The 14259-nt window shown below is 46.4% G+C and overlaps 1 long non-coding RNA gene across 1 annotated transcript; it reads right to left on the bottom strand.

Moving 5' to 3' along the window:
* Nucleotides 1-5591: 5591 nt before the first annotated feature.
* On the bottom strand, nucleotides 5592-9717 carry Gm19951 (predicted gene, 19951). The gene is made up of 2 exons (NR_166738.1): nucleotides 9471-9717; nucleotides 5592-6669 (listed from the first exon to the last, which is right to left on the bottom strand). It is a non-coding gene; the product is annotated as a predicted gene, 19951 (long non-coding RNA).
* Nucleotides 9718-14259: the final 4542 nt, after the last annotated feature.

Genomic DNA, 14259 nt, shown 5'->3' with positions numbered 1-14259 from the left:
AGCCAACCTCAGCAAAGTGGCTAATTAAGATGCTAACCCTACATGCCGATCTGTTGGTCTGGGGAAGAAATCCTTTTGGGGGTGGCTAGAGTGTAAAGATGTCAATCAAGAAGCATCTGGAATGCTGGGTTGCTGCTAAAACCTCCCCTGCTGTAGTCAATGGTGCTCAGCTTACAATGAGAGGGATACGCTGCTCCATTTGCATAATGGAAAGGCTAGCCTGTCCTTGAAGAAAAGCCGTGCCTCTGATGAGCTGGCCTACAGTAAGAGTGAAATTAAGTTGACAGGACTTGGGACAACGTGAGTGGAAGCAAATCCAAGATTCTTTCCGTCTTTGGCGAATGCCATCTACAGACTTACCTGGGGTAATGAGAGAGCAGATAGCAATCACTCCGGCTATTCTGAGGAAACACGTTTCAAAAACAGCAATCAGTCAAGCTTTCATCTTACTTCCTTTTGAAATACAATGTCTGTTTTTATGAAGAAGAAATGGTGGGGAGACATCAAATTTCAAGTAGACATCATTGGGATATCGTCAGAAGCAACTCTGATATCTCCATAAGGACCTTCACAAGTGTCTGCGCTAGACTCATTCTCCGTTAAAAGAGGGGCTCACCCCTAGGAAACTGGCCTGACACTGGATCATAGCACAAACCCAAACCACCATTGTGTGTGTGTGTGTGTGTGTGTGTGTGTGTGTGTGTGTGTGTGTGTATGTGTGTATGTGTGCGTGAATATATGTATATATTTATGTGTATATTTGTGTTTGTGTGTATGTATATATGTGTGTGTATGTGTGTATATATGTATGTGTGTATATATGTGTATGCATGTCTATGTGTGCATATATATATGTGTATATGTATGTATTTGCATGTGTGTATGTGTGTGTGTATGTTTTACTGGAGATTGAATTTAGAACCTCAAACATTCTAGGCAAGCTCTCCAACACTGGGCTATATTCCCAGCCCCATACGTATATGAGAAACAGTGTCTCATGTTACCCAAGCTGGCCTTGGACTTGCTCCATTAGTAAAGATGACCTTGAACTTCTGATCCTCCTGCCTCTACTCCCCCAATGGTAGGATTACAAGCCTGGTTTCTGCCACTCTGTATGTAATGCCATGTGGTATATGATAGGTAAATACTCTACTGGCTGAGTTATAGCACTTGTCCCCCACTAATGTATTTTTAGATGAAAAGTATTTTGTCTGTTTCACTAAGGATTTATGCTGTGTTCAGAGAAAAAAACACAATACCCAACAAGAAAGCACTTCACTGATAGACTGTAGGCATTTTCACGGAAACTGTAATGCAAGCTGTCAACTTTCTCTATATTTCTATTCAATTTTGTTATTGAGAGTTGCCTTCTCAAACCTGTAAAGGTGTCATCGTACAGAAGGTGATTACAAACACAGTGGGTGGGGGCAGGAAGAGAGAGCAAGAAAGACAGATCCTAACTGAAATATACTGTGATCACCATGGAGGACGGAACCCTCTGCCATCATGAGCCAAATGAAATCTCCCTTCTCTTTGAAAAATTTCTAATCAGAGTTAGTAAAATCTTAAGGGTGATCACTCACATATCCTAAATAATAGTTGGCCATTGTCTTAGTCAGGGTTTCTATTCCTGCACAAACATCATGACCAAGAAGCAAGTTGGGAAGGAAAGGGTTTATTCAGCTTACACTTCCATACTGCTGTTCATCACCAAAGGAAGTCAGGACTGGAACTCAAGCAGGTCAGGAAGCAGGAGCTGATGCAGAGGCCATGGAGGGATGTTCCTTACTGGCTTGCTTCCCCTGGCTTGCTCAGCCTGCTCTCTTATAGAACCAAGACTCCCAGCCCAGAGATGGTCCCACCCACAAGGGGCCTTTCCCCCTTGATCACTAATTGAGAAAATGCCTTACAGTTGGATCTCATGGAGGCATTTCCTCAATTGAAGCTCCTTTTTCTGTGATAATTCCAGCTTGTGTCAAGTTGACATAAAACTAGCCAGTACAGCCATTTTCATTTTCTTTTTAAAACATAGACAAGTGTCTGTTTTCTTGAAGAGGGAAACGGTCAATTAAAAATGAAGTTCAACTTGTACTTGCCCTGGAAATCACTTCAATATCATTAGAAGCAACTTTAATATGAGTATTAAAAGCTCTTTTTACCTCCGTGGGGAATATACAAGTGCTCACAATATTTAACCTGTCCAGCTGAATGACGAGAATTCCACCTATTCTTACGTGAATAAAGTCATAAGGAAACCAAGTAATCAAGTATGAATTCTAGAAATCCAACACTTCCAATGTGTGTAGAATGTTCCTCTAAAAAATAGCCCCCAGAATCCTGAAGAAATTGGATGCCTGAGAAAGGACAGAACACAGAGTTTAAGGGCCTCCATGAAATTCTTGGGCAGACTGAGACTAACCTTGGTGACTACATCCAATGGACATTGCACTATTAAAGCGATCCTGTGACACCTGCTTTAATAAGCAAAGCTAGAGATGGTCTGGGAAGACCCAGTCACTGGTGGGATGTGCCCCTGTGCGTTCAGAAAGCCTCATTTCTTCCAATGAAATGCCTGCTGTGAAGGTGTGGCGAGTGTTATTAAGTTGTTAAATTAGCCAGCTTCTACTGCATTTCCCCTTTAAGCCAAAGTACTTTCACAGCTGAGCTGTAATGTTCTGGGGGAAAAAATGCCTACATAACAAGGTCCAGACTCAGGGTTGAATCCCAAATGGTAAATTGCCAACAGCATTTAGACACTAATACTTCTGCAGCCACAGCAAGTCAGCTCAGAAGAGGCATTGTGGAAACCCAAACTCAGAGAGGAAGCCACTGCTGCAAAGCTGTGGCTCAGCATAAGGATGCATTAGACCCTTCACTATAAAATACTAGCATGGACTCTGACCTCTTCTTAAGATGACCCTACAGAGCCTGGTGTGGCGGGACCTGCCTTTACACCCAGCACTCTGGAGGCAGAAGGGGGAGCATCACTGTGAGTTCAAGGCCAGCTTGGTCTACAAAGCAAGTTCCAGACCAGCTAGGACTGTTTTAAAGAGAAACGTGAAAGAGAGAGAGAGGGAGGGAGAGAGAGAGAGAGAGAGAGAGAGAGAGAGAGAGAGAGAGAGGAACTTACCCTACTGGCCACCTGGGACCTGCTGTATACTCGAGTAAACAGAAGAAGGTTTCCTAATAAACTGCCTTTCTTAAAAGTCTGCAGTACCAAAATTCCTCGAACTCAAAAAAAAAAAAAAAAAAAAAAAAAAAACCCTCCAAGTTCTCAGAGAGACAGGAAAAGGGATTGAATTACAAACAATAGAGCGAGGAAGAGAACTCAAATGAACCCTAGGGCAGGTAGCAAAGGAATCTGGGAAATTACATTTCAGTTGCCAATTTGGACTCTTGTTTGCAAAGGTACCTGGACCTGTGAATGGAGTGTATCTTGTACAAAATCTATTTGCCTGGCTTGACTCAAAGTCTCCTGAGCCTTTCATTTCCCCTGTGATGGGGGGAATTTGACAGGTATGATCCTAGCCCTGTTCTGAGCACAGTGAACAAATGAAAACCCATGATTTCAGGCCTCTGGCTTGGGGTGGAGAAGCTGGGAACACACACACACACACACACACACACACACACACACACACACACACACACTACACCACACCACACCACACCACACCACACCACACCACAAGCAGCAAGAACAGCAAGGTATGTCAGGAGAGGTGAATAAACTATCTGGAGTCCAGTAGCTTATGACCTGAGATGGCAAGGCATGGTTTCCTTGGCTTGGCTGCCAAAGGAAATCTGTCAGAAGGGATTGGAGGGTCACGGTGCAGAAGTGTTCTTGACCTACTATACCAAGAATGCAGGCCCTTAGACAGATGGCTGAAACCTCCTGGTGACAAGGTTGGCAGTATCAGTGCTTGGGAGGAGCACGAAGGATGACATTTAAATTGCAATCTCTGGGGGCCAGAGAGACAGCTCAAAGGTTAAGAACACATACTGCTCTTGCAGGGGACCAGAGTTTGAGTCCCAGCTCCCCTGCTCAACAGCTAATAACCATATTCAACGTCAGCTCCAGGGGAAACTGATGCCTTTGGCCTTGAAGAGCCGTTACACTCATGTGCACATACCCTCCCACAGATATACACACAGGCACATAGCTAAAGAAGATCTTAAGAATAAATTTCTGAGCCGGACGTGGTAGCGCACCTTTAATCCCAGCACTCAGGAGGGAGAGGCAGGCGGGTTTCTGAGTTCGAGGCCAACCTGGTCTACAAAGTGAGTTCCAGGACAGGCAGGGCTATACAGAGAAACCCTGTCTCAAAATAAAATAAAATAAAATAAAATAAAATAAAATAAACTTCTGACTGCATCTGTTTATCACATCACCTGATAATTATCTGCTGGATTTTGACTAGATAGGATGTACATTTGGACTTAAAATATAGACTTTAGGCTGCAGAGAAGGCTCCAAAAAGAGCTTGTCACATAAGCAAGAAGAGACTGGAGAGTTGGGATCTCCAGGTTCCACATTAATCCTGGCGTCCCTCCTGTAACTCCAGCTTAGAAGGCTGAGATGGAAACTCCAGAGCAGGCTATCCAGCAAGACTATCTGTATCTGTGTGCTCTGGGTTTGATTGAGAGACCCTGCCTCAAAAGAAAAGGAAGGAAAGGGACAAGAATGATTCCTGACATCAGCCTATGGCCTTACACATAAATGTGTGCCCCACACATGTACACATGTACACACACATACACACATATAAGAAAAAGAAAAATATGTAGACTTTTTCAATGAGCTTAAAATGCCCAGGTGCTTCTGGCATCAGTGTCCTGAAGCCACAGGCATCAACCATTGGAAGAAAACCAAAGTCAAGAAAGGACATCTAAGAGTAGAAAGAGAACTTTCAAGGGCTGACAGGGTTCCACGGCTGTCTCAAGAACAACCTCTCTGTGTGGGCTAGGAGACACTGGGTCTCTAAAGTGCACGAGGACCTCAGCTGGACCCCTAGAATCCATGTTAAAAATAAAATCGAGATGCAGTGGTTTATGCTTGTAATCCTGACACTGGGGAAACAGGGACATCAGAACCCTGAAGCTCACTGGCCAGCCAACCGAGCCTACTTAGTGAGTTTCAATCAGTGAGGGACTTTGTTGAAACATATTTTTGACTATCTACCTAAAAATACTTATAGTACATATGAGGAGGGGGGAGGAAGAGGAGGGGGAAGGGAGGGAGGAAGACAGGGAGGGAGAGAAGGGACGGAGAGAGAGAGAGATGAATTTTTCCCACTATCTGAGCTGACAATGCTCACTCCGAGAGCCATAGAGCACCTAACAAAACCTCCAACACCAGGCATGATAAGCCTTCTTCTGCGTTGTTGGACAGAGGTGTCCATAGAACTCCTAAAACGTTATAGGACGTTGCTACTGCCCATTCTTACATTCTTACCCCCTGGATACGGAAAGTGTGGCTGAAGAAACCGTGCATTTCTGTCCTGACCCGCAGGACTCAGTTATTCGTGGGATCCGAGGGGGACCATGACTGAAAGAGAAACAAGGGAGAAAGAAGGAGCGAGACTAAGCAATGGTTGTCAAGGTCTGTTTATTGTGAGCAAGGTTACAGAATATAAGCAGTAAGAAGGAGGAAGTAAAGAGGGAGAACCTTGCCTGTGCCTCAGCCTGGGGGGAGGGGTAGTTCTGCTTAACTGCCTGGGAACGTAGTATCTACTCTTAGCTCAGGGAACATTCTGTGGTTTTCCTCAGAAAGTTTGCAGATACTATTATCTGATCTTGATATTCTGTCAGCTGTCATTTCAAAAGGTCAGAAGTTTCTCAAGAAGGGAGGGGAACTTTGGCTTATGGCTCAGTGTCAGTCTCCAACATTTCCCTCTCTTTTATATTATAGATGGAGCATCTGTCTTAGGCTACATGATGTGCATCCACAACCAGCACCCGACATGGTTGGGTCTGAGGGTAGAGTCTCTGTCTTAGGCTATGCAAATGGCCTCCATACCCAGCACTGTCAATTCAGAGTGGGCTCCTGGATCATGGACTCGCAATAATCCTGTCATTGAGATGCTCTACAGCCTATCATGGGTGTGCCTCCTGGTATGTGGCATCATGCTATTCCTGTCATTGATGTCTCCATAGCTTACCAAAGCACCCTTGGTCGGGGCCTGGGTCTAGGACTGTGAAATCTAGGCCTACCGAAGGGGTGCCTGGGGGCTCAGCATAAGTATCTTGGCCAATGTCTCAGACTTCAAGGTGACACTGGCTTCTTAAAGGCGACACTGGCTTCTTAAAGGCTGCATCTATTTCTGATTTTACCAAATCTGTGACCTTCCTAAATGCCCAGGGTCCAAAAGAGATAAGTAAAAGAAATCCTATCCGGGGCAAGGAGGGGAAGGAGGTAAGGCAACACTCCATTCCAGACACTCCACATGGGATTGGCGAAGAGTTCTTGACGTCTTTTTTCTAGGTCTTCTTGGTGTTTTCTGATTCTGTCTCCGACGATCCCAGACTTGTTTGTATAGAAACAGCATTTTTCCTGTAAAGCTAAGCAGATACCTCCCTTGTCTGCAGTTAGTAAATCAAGGCCTCGTCTATTTTGTAGGACCACTTTTGCCAGGGAATCCACTTGATCTTGAAGATCTTTTACTGACCCTATAAATGATAAACCATATTAACGTCATCAATCAACTGTTGGGACAGCTCATTGTAAGTATCTAGAGCCACCCCATCTCCAGCAGAGCCAGTAGCCAGTGCCCCAGATATCCCTAATCCAACCAAAAGTGGGATAAGCTGAACAGCTCCTTTATGTCTGGGGGACAAACATAGCAAAACTGGGCAGAGGAACAGGCTCGTCTCCTCGTATAATCTCTATATCTGGCGAAAGTAAGGCCGGCACACAGGAACCAGTCCAATTTACAGGGAGAAAGGGGGAAGCCACGTTATCACCGCATACATACACTTTTCCCCCCGCACCCAAACAGCCTGAGGCAGAGAAGGTAACATAACTGGTGCATGAGATAAACATGGCTAGGCCAAGATCTGCATCAAAGGAATCATTCTTAAAAGAGCTATACATTAAGGTGGATACATTAAAATTGTTTGGTAAGAACTTAAAAGACCCCTTTTCTGGGGTCTGATGAGCGTCGGCATTGGGCGCCTTAACCCGGCGTTCGGTTCATCCCGCAGCACCAGTTCTGCTTACCAAAAGTGGCCCACTAGGCACTCGCATTCTACGCCCGGCTCCACGCCAGCGAGCCGGGCTTCTTACCCATTTAAAGTTTGAGAATAGGTTGAGATCATTTCAGCCCCAAGACCTCTAATCATTCGCTTTACCGGATAAAACTGCGTGTGTCGGGTAAGAGTGAGAGCGCCAGCTATCCTGAGGGAAACTTCAGAGGGAACCAGCTACTAGATGATTCGATTAGTCTTTCGCCCCTATACCCAGGTCGGACGACCGATTTGCACGTCAGGACCGCTTCGGACCTCCACCAGAGTTTCCTCTGGCTTCGCCCTGCCCAGGCATAGTTCGTCATCTTTCGGGTCCTAACGCATACGCTCGTGCTCCACCTCCCCGGCGCGACGGGCGCGACGGGCCGGTGGTGCGCCCTCGGCGGACTGGAGAGGCCTCGGGATCCCACCTCGGGCCCCCGGGCGGGGCCCTTCACCTTCTTTGCGCCACGGCGGCTTTCGGACGAGCCCCTGACTCGTGCATGCGTTAGACTCCTTGGTCCGTGTAACTACAATTATCTTGGGAGGGGACGATAGTGGATTCATGAAGCAGGGGTATTACAAGGGGCCAAGAGGCTCCCAATGCAAGGCACAGCCAACAATCCCTGGCCAGGGAGGGGTTGGAAACATTTAGGGCTTTATGAGTAGCAACACGTATATCTATGGTCTAGAGGTCTAAATTAATGCCTCTGGACTTTGGGTGGTGGTGGAGGCGGAGAAGGAGGCCATCAATCTGGGCTTGAATTATCTGTTGAACCCATTCTTCTCAAACGTGGTCCATGGGACCACCACCATCTGAAACATGAAGAGGAGCGGCTTATGGCCAACAAGCCGGTTTATCAGGGGGTGCGAGGCAACCAGCTGTAACATATTTTGAAGTATAGGAATTGGTGCCAATTACCTGGGTGTTGCGAAACCAATCCACCCCCCCACCCCCGTACTCTGTAGCATCTTAGAGGGAAGAGCCCAAAAATAAGGCTGCCTATCTTTGAGGCATGTGGACAAGGAAGAATAACAACTAGCACGCATCTGATCAACAAAGGAACAATTACTGGGGCACTGACCATCAGACAGTGGAGGCAAAGGTTTGGGCTTATTGACACACTTCCAATGTTGACTTGTCCCTCCAGTAGGAGAGCTGAAATATTGTAAGAAGGCATTCTTATCCCCACAATCAACTGACTGAGTGTATTGTGATAAGGGTGATAAGGGTGTAGAAATCACAGGGCTGACCATACAGAGTGGTCAGGAGTGTAAGCCGATCGACAGGCAGACCAGCTTCGACACCCTGTGGTACCAACAGTAATCCGAGGACAAGCAGCATCTGCATTTTTACCCTCTGTTGTAGAGAAGATAGGGAAGTTTCTTTCCTGTAATTAAGCACAATTGGGTAATTTCTCAGGGGCCTCCCTGGGTGGATTATATAATTTGATTAGGTGATCTGGCAGCCATCGAGTGTTGCCCGCTTGGGCATCATAAACACAGGCATGTCCTTTTCCCCAAATGAGGACAGGGTCAGGAGCCTGCCATTTGTGAGTTAGTGGATCTTTCCAAAGGGCCTGAGCATAGTTTGGGCAGTGGTAGGATGCCACAGGCGATCTGCAGCAGACTTACCCTCAGTGTTGACCATGAGATAATTTAAAACAAAGAGTGAATGGTTGATCAGGGTCTTATGGTTACCAGTCAATGGATATAAAATTCCTCCGTTTGACTGTAATTTAGAGATCATGTTTTTAAGAGTTTGATGAGCTCCTTCAACAATGCCTTAGCCCTGAGGATTATATGGAATGCCAGTAACATTTTTAATGCCCAACTGCGAGCAGAACTGTCTAAAGCTGCTGCTGGTGTAGCCGGGCAGGAAAGAGGCTTAAGAAAATCTTCAGCCAGTGAAACAATCGTGCCTGCCTCAGCCGAGGATGATTTAATGACATCTCTGATGAGGCCCCAATAACTAAAGGTCTGGATGGGCACTGTATCTGATCCCTTTTCTTTTAAAAGTTCATTAAGATTGCGCCCTACCCTTTCCCACTTAAGGGGATGGATTTCTGGTCCATCTATTATGAACCATGGACAAACTTGAGAAATAAAGATGAAAAACTGTGTCAAATCTTTCTTTTTAACTCTGACTCCTCTCTCCCTGAGGGAGGCCTTGAGATCCTTAATGAACTGCGCCTCTTTAGAAAGCTTCTGGCCCATTTCTATAGGACGGAGAAATGGTAACTTACCAAGGATGACATTCTCTCATGAGCGCTGAGAGCGCACCCAGATGAAACGTGTTGTGCAAACGGCGAGATGATCCCGGGAACTGGAAGGTGGTCTCTATCTGGCAAGGGTTTGTACCTCGAGCCCCACGTTAGGCGCCACTTGTCCCGACCCGCAGGACTCAGTTATTCGTCCCCACGAGGGGGGGACCATGCCTGAAAGAGAAATAGGGGAGAAAGGAGCAAGACCAAGCAATGGTTGTCAAGGTCTGTTTATTGTGAGCAAGGTTACAGAATATAAGTGGTAAGAAGGAGGAAGTAAAGAGGGAGAAACTTGCCCGTGCCTCAGCCCGGGTGCGGGGGGGGGGGGGGGGGGTTCTGCATAACTGCTTGGGAACATAGTATCTACTCTTAGCTCAGGGAACACTCTGTGGTTTTTCTCAGAAAGTTTGCAAATACTATTATCTGATCTTGATATTCTGTCAGCTATCATTTCAAAAGGTCAGAAGTTTCTCAAGAAGGGAGGGGAACTTTGGCTTATGGCTCAGTGTCAGTCTCCAACACATTTCAGACACAGAAACCAAAGGCCCCGTAGGTGTGGCTACCTGAACACTTCCTCCCTAAGGACGTTTGTGGTACAAGGCATCATACAAGCTTGTGAAGGAGGGCAGCTACCAGCACTCCTACCCAGTACTGACACCCGTGGACCACAACAGTGACCAGTATGGCATGATAACCCTAAGGGTGCTATAATGGCATGTGTGCCCTGGTGGTAACCAACAGCTCTAATTGGACTTAAAAGCCACTCAACAAGAGGGAAACCACACCTGATACTGGAAACCTAGCAGTCAGGCTAGTGAAGTCGTGATCTTGGAGGATAACCTACAGTCATCCCGTTACTAAGCCAACCTAATCCCTAACCACATTCTAAATATTTGTCTTCTACCCACAGATAAATGTAGTCCTCACCCCTCATCGAGGAACCTGCTCTCTTTTTTGCAACAGATGGAAACCATTACAGAAAACCACAACTAATCAAATTGCAGTTATGAAGCCAAGTCCCAGTGGGTATAGCTAAGGCTTACAAGGCATCCGCTGTAGACAAAGAACTACAAACAACTAAGGGGTAAGTAGGAGAAGCAGTCTTCCCCAGGGAAGAGCACACCAATTGGCTATTCAATGCCTAATGGTCAGCCCTGAAAATATATACTTTCAAGAAACATTAGAAACATTATACAGACTGAGCAGGTTGTATTTAGGTTGTTACATTTGTGTGTGAGTGTGTGTGTGTGTGTGTGTGTGTGTGTGTGTGAGAGAGAGAGAGAGAGAGAGAGAGAGAGAGAGAGAGAGAGAGAGACAACAGTTAATGAAAAAAAAAGGACATGAATTTGAAAGAGAAAGGAGGGGATTATGGGAGGGTTTGGAAAGAGGGAAGGGGAAATAATGTGATTATATTACAATCTCTTTACATTTAAATCTCTTTACATAAATCTCTTTAAAAATGTTAAAGTGATAGCACTCAAGAAATAACATCTCTGCCCTACACACACACACACACACACACACACACACACACACACACACACACTGCCTATAGGTAGAATAATAGACATCTCAGACACAGACACAAGTCCAAAATTCTGAGGATAGACTCTTTGAGTTGCTGCTCAATTGTAGGCAAGTGCGATCCACCCAGGCAACCCTGTGTGGTTGGTGGCTGCAGACAGCCTGCACTCAGGAGCCTTTCCACCTTGGCTGGGGGGTCTGCGGGTGCCAGGAGACGGCATCTGGGTAGTGAGTCATAAGTGGTACTTGCTGAGCGCAGTAAAGAAAGCGGATGTAATACTTCCTTAACTCCAGAAACAGCCACCAACGCTCTTTACCCCTCCTGCCTCTGCACCCCTTTTCTCTTTGACTGATAAACCACTCAGAGGTTTTTAATTAGGACTTGGGGAGCCCTGGAAAGTTCCGGAAGGAGATGAAACTTCAGTTTTGACCTTGAATACCAGTAGACTTCAGCTAGGTAGAAGACGAAAGTGAGGACTCTCCCCCTCAAGCCCCTCCCCCCCCCCCCCCGCGCTACTGGTGGGGGGGGGGGATGCGCAGAGGAGAAGGAACAAAAGGACTTTTAAAGGCACAGAAGTAAACAGTGATGCCTACTTTTATAAGGCCTGGTTTAGGGGAAGTAAAGAACCACATCCCAAACAGCTGGCTGTTGGTCACCCCAGCTCCCAAAATTGGACCGTGGTCTTCAGCATCATCCCCCACGCTGCAGCCGTCAGCGTTTTCTGATTCTTTGCCCAGTTCCTCACTCAGACTTGCTCTCCATCACCCTGTGTCATGCTCCGGACCATCCTCCTAATGAATACGTGCCAGGTCCCGGGAGCTGACAAGCTTTCAATACAAAGAAACAAATAATACACGCCAGGGAGAGGAGCCGAACAAAATAAAGATAGTAGGGGGTGTTTTGAGTGAAGGGCATCATGGAACAGGCACATTTCAGAGACATTTTGGAAAGGGGAAACCTGATGTGTTAATTAGGAGTCTATTTCCATAATAAGACTACGCAGGGGAAGGTAATAAAAGAAACAAAAGGCAGTGGAGGGGACTGCACTAGCGGGAGTCGGTATTCTGTAGCCGAGAGGAGGGGTTGGTTATTCTCTGTTGTTTCATGTGTGTCTGTGGTCTGTTGGCTCCCTAAGACAGGGGACTGCCCCTTTTGTGTTTTGTAAAGCACCATGAATAAAGAGCTTCGGGTATAAATAACATTGTGGTTTCTGCCCCCCAACAGGATGTACAGCAGCCCTACCCACTCCAGCTGCTGGTGGGATTTGACTTTTCAGGGTAACTTCAATTTAAAAGAACAGTCTCCTGTTGAGAAGGGGCCCCCACGGAGGGTTAAAAACAAGAGGAAGTGCTGGGAGCCTTGAGGTGCTTAGCACAGTGGGTGCCCATTCTGAAGAAAGGGAGCATGTGGGGATGGGCAAAGGCCTTTCCTCAGCTTTAGGCGGTCTGGCTTAGGGAACTTGGGCCCCAGGCACAGTAGTTACAAAGACACAGAGCACAACTCTACTCTGCCACTTGCTGGAGTCGCAGTAGGACCATACAACGGGTACTGTTAGGCTGAGAAAAGACAGCCTATCTTCCAGACTGCAGCCAGATTAATTTTCCAAAAGCGCAACTTTGAACATGCCTTTCTGCTGTTCCGAACTGGCAATGGCCCCCAACTGCCTGGCAAAGCAGTTGCTGTGGGGTTGGTGGCGCTCGGGGCTTTGCGGAGGAGCCACCAGTGAGTCTATTAGGAACCTTCTCAATCCACATTTCCATCTTCGTGGGGGAGGGGTGATTAGGTCACTGTGTTGCTGGGCTACTCAGAATGTCCGCAGTAGTCACTTGGGACACAGCTCTCTGAATACCGATTTTCCAGACTGTTAAAGAGCTGGCTGAGTGGAAAGCTCTCCACTTACTGGCTGTGCCATGCTGTGCCATGCTGTGCACATTTCTTAATTTTTGTAGGATTTAGATGCTTACCTGTAACGCAGAGCGTTGTTATATCTGCAGCATCTTGATCAATATTTGGTGCCTTGTAATCTTTAATTTTATATTACTATCGTTATCACTTATGTATAGGAGAGAAAATAAATTAATTTGAAAATATGCTTGCTGAATGTCAAAAGTTGCTCTGTGGTGGTGGGGGGGGCGAGGAGGGTGTGCATTCACACCACACATACACATACACACACACACACACACACACACACACACACACACACACACACCTCGACTTTCTTTCCATAGAGGTTTCTGCCCTGAACAGATAGGACATGCATAGTGAATGAGGGCTTTTAAGTCCTGAGAGCACTTGTAGTGTCCAGTTAGCCCCTCCTAGGCCAGTGTTTCTCAACCTGTGGATCGTGACCCATTTATGAGTTGAACTACCCTTTCCCAAAGGTCACCTAAGATTATAAGAAAACACAGAGATTTACATTATGATTCATAATGGTAGCAAAATTACAGTCATGAAGTAGCAACAAACACAATCTTATAACATGAGTCACCACAACGTGAGGAACGGTGTTAAATGGTCACAGCATTTAGGAAGGCTGAGAAGCACTGTCTTAGACTGACTTAGACCCCAGTCAGCCAGAGGTCAGTGTGGTGGTTTTGTGAAGAATTTGTGCTCTCATGATGACTGTGGGAGTGGGACAGGAGCAGGAGACACAGTTCCACACTGATACCCATAGCAACCTGAATCCTTTCCAGAGACCTTTCTCTGGATGAAGCTTGGATTATATATATGTATATGCTTGTTATGTATGTATGTATGTATGTGCACCACATGCTTGGGGGTGCCTTAAGGAGGCCAGAAGAGGGCATCAGATCTTCTGGCACTAGAATTACAGAAGGTTGCTTGCTTCTTTGTGGGCACTGGGAATCAAACCCTGGTTCCCCAAAGAGCCCCAAGTACTCTGAACTCCTGAACCATTTCTCCAGCCCAGAAGCTGAGATCCTTGACTTTGCTGCAGGAAGAAACTTCACAATGAGTTCATTGCTAAGAGGGAGACTGGGGCTCCCTCTTGGGATCTTAGTCTTAGAAAGGAACTCAGAAGAAATCTCAAGGTCAAGTTTATTAGGGTTTAGGAGGAAAGCAGTCGTGCAGGGGCTGTGGGTCTGGGCAGCTGGCAAGAGAAGGGAGATGAAGGAGAGGGGGAAAGTTATGTCTGTGTGAATGTGGATCCAAGAACGTGGGCATGGTCAGCAGTAGAGGTCACAGCAGGGCTGGAGATTTAAAGGACAGCATCAAACCCATTTT

Source organism: Mus musculus, chromosome 12 (assembly GCF_000001635.26).
Source record: "Mus musculus strain C57BL/6J chromosome 12, GRCm38.p6 C57BL/6J".
Classification (NCBI taxonomy): domain Eukaryota; kingdom Metazoa; phylum Chordata; class Mammalia; order Rodentia; family Muridae; genus Mus; species Mus musculus.
This window is presented reverse-complemented; position numbering and strand designations above follow the sequence as displayed.